Source organism: Dermacentor silvarum, chromosome 9 (genome assembly GCF_013339745.2).
Source record: "Dermacentor silvarum isolate Dsil-2018 chromosome 9, BIME_Dsil_1.4, whole genome shotgun sequence".
NCBI classification, from domain to species: domain Eukaryota; kingdom Metazoa; phylum Arthropoda; class Arachnida; order Ixodida; family Ixodidae; genus Dermacentor; species Dermacentor silvarum.
In genome coordinates this window covers 132,997,517-133,000,917 of record NC_051162.1, presented here as the reverse complement: position 1 = coordinate 133,000,917, position 3,401 = coordinate 132,997,517, and positions in this window count along the sequence as shown.

Here is a 3,401-nt window from a genome sequence, read left to right as displayed (position 1 = left end):
ACAGTTTTCTGTGCAGTATTTACTAATAAGTCTGTTTGTTACTGCTAACACGTGCGCTTATTCCGGTTGGGCGTTCTCACTTTTTCAATTAGTGCATTTACAATATTTGTTATTTCTTACCTTACATATATATCGTTAATATATATGTCTATGTACCCTTTGATTTAATTACCTAGAAATACATTGATCATTCTTCGCGCCACGCAGTTAATAAACCTGGTTTATTTTACTGTAATATTGTTTTCTTCGATCATTGTCCCTGATAAATATTCACCAATAATCGCGCGTAAAATGGCACGATATCAATAATGAATACTTCTTACGTAGCTTCATGTTGTAGATATGCCAGTTACATTTAGAAGACAGTGGTAAAAACAGCAGTTCACCTGGCTAAAACTAGATTTGGTACCGGCCGTCAAGAGTCATGGGCGCACCAAAGCAACTAAAACATAAAACAAAATGTACTGCACAGACGTTCTGCGAGAAAGACTAGGCGTCCGCCAGCGTCCGCGTAGCGAACACGCGCTCGCTAGCAGACGACGCGCTTGACAACAACAGCAAAATTGAAGACGTCGAGTTGTATAATCTATGCCTCAAATATATATGTTTGGCAAAATGGTGTAAACATAAATTTGCAGTTGAAATAGAGCACTATTTTAAGAGCGTACTATGCGCAATCGGCCTCGGCGCCCGCAGCGAAAGTACGTTAAGTATGCCGCGGAGCGCGTCTCCGCCCCAATCCAGTTCGCTCGCAGCGCCCTCGCACTATTTTTCCACACGCAGAGCCTCAGCGGGAGAGCGCCGTTCGGCCCACCAACCAAGGTTAGCGGTGTAGAAAACATCATGCTGGCAACTCTGGGCTGCTCACCCAAAACTAGCTCTTTGATGTACCCAGAATGGAGGCCGAAATTCTCTAGTCAAGTCGACCAGTTGAACAGGCGAAGTGAAACTCGGTGTGCATATTTTTTCGCTGCTGCCCATATGATTAATGATGGACCCGCCTGTACGCATTGTGCTGTTTATAATATTTTCTGTGTTTGTTTTAGCCAGGATTGCGTTATGTCGCGAGCGCTCACATGAATTCGCGGGGAGATTGTTAGGACTGTCAACAACTTCATCTTCGGCGATGCCTTATGTCTTGTGTGGCATGTGCGATTATTTCGATGAATCGTCTTGGTGGCGACGATTGTTGACCTTTTTGTGTATGTAAGTGGTCGATTGTGCGCGATAAGGAATCGGTTATTCGCATTAACCTGTGTTTGTGTTTATTCTTGACGCATAAAAGGCGTCAAGAACGAGTCGAGAGCGCGTCTCGTCACTGCCCAATCGCTCAACAGAAGACGGCCGTCACCAGTCGCCTGTAGCTGAGGCTCACCTACCCCGTCGTAACACGTGCTAACTTAGATTTCTCATAAATAAATGAAACATAGTTTCATTTCTCTTCCGAGTAAGCTGGTGTAAACCTTGCGCCCACGTTCATCTCCTGCGTGCACACACGTTGAAATCTGGCGCACACAACTACGAGGAGGGGGCGTGCGCGGCACGCAGTCGCGTGACTTCACTAGGGACATCTCAGTCTCGCAAATCTAGGGAACTGCACAAGACGAGATCGCGCAACTGGTGTGTTCAGGTGAGGATTCGCTCCCCCTGAAACATGGTGGCAATGACGTATTTCCAGCTTGCAATTACTTTAGGCACATGTCGTTTGGAAATGCATAGCCTTCCAGACCCGTTTCCGCTTACCAGAGGCAAATTTTCCTACCACCTGCCTTTCGTTCGGGCCGCTGCTTGTTTCTTATTTTTTGGGTCGTAGCCATCGAGCACACATGACGGCGCGCGCACATCACAAACATTGCACGAACAATAGAGAGCCTTAGATTAGACAGTTTTAGTATAGCGTACGCAACTAACAGCGTACGCTAAACAGCGCACGTTTATTACAGTTTTAGTTGGCCTGCGACATAGAGTTTCACACTATAAAACCTAGAGGGAAATGTGGCGCTGTGGTATGCATGAGCATAGCCTCCTATATAATCTATACCTGCCGGATGAGCGCGAAAAGGCCGCCGTCTATGGCGGCGCCACCTACGTAGGGTAAAAATCAGCATATTGAAGGGGGCGGCAAACCTCGTCACGGAGATGTCGCAACTGCCGCATGATAGCAGTAGTGGACGACGAAAGTTGTTCACACTCTTGTCATAATAAATGTTGAAATCGGCGGTTGCGGTGGCAGCAGACGATTTCTTTTTTGGAAGCCGCAGAAGCATCGCTGTGAATGTTTCGCTGCTTTCCCCAAGTTTTTCCTTGCAGCGATATCGTCGAAAATGCGAAGTTTACTTTCAAAAAGCGCACCTTAGACCCATACGTAAGTGGCGCCCCCATCAGAAGTTTTGACGACGACCACTTTATATTGCTATATTATTACAACACTAAGATATATAAGTATTTACGCAATTTTTATTTACTTTTGCGTATTTTTTGTCACATATGAGCACCAAAAACGTAAAAAGCTCGCACGCGACAACCCTACGTGAGTGGCGCCACCGCCATAGTTCCAACGACGACCGCTATCAATGGAATCGCCGATAATCCGGCAGGCATAGAATATATAGGAGCCTATGGCATGAGAATGCCGGTATATTGTGGATTCAAATTTCATCGTTCTTGGAGAGCCCGAACGCCTCGAAGACGCGCCTGGCTAGCACCGTTCCGTCTGTCACAATTATTCATTTCCTACTAAAACAGCACATAAAGAACTGCTTTAGCTTTATTATTACACAAAAACATGTTTTGTTTAACTTTGAGGACATACTATTGGATGCACAATGCTGTGAAACGTAAAAAGTATCAGCTGGCCGCTAAAGCTGGAGGGCAGACGACAAGATTCTCGCTCGCTTTGGAACAACTTGTCGTCTGTTCTTGCTTTTCTTCGCTTGATGCTGCATTGTAGGTGAGTAAACTTTATTGAGAGATGTAATATGGGTGAACGAAAGCCTTTTATGTAGATTTTATTTTAAGAACGCGTTATTTGTGTAGCCATATCCACGTTTTAGACGAAGCCTCGTACAACACCAGCCAACACAAGCCTCGCAGACACATATCGCGTCATTTCCATGAGGGCACGGCAGCCCTTTAAGAAACTCGCATAGACGGTGGCGCCACTTTACCCTCTATGTGTTATAGTGAGAAACTCTATGGCCTGCGATATTTTCTGATCTCAGAGGCCATATGCCATCGTAGCGCCTCTCGACTTCACCGACAGGTGGCGGTGACACATCTCGAAGGCTTCATTCGTTAGGCTTCGTGTAGTTCGAAACGAGAAGCGATCTCGAAAACTCCACAAGGTTATATCCATAATACACTGTTGTCGAAGCGGCCTGATACTAAGCGAAAGCCGTTTA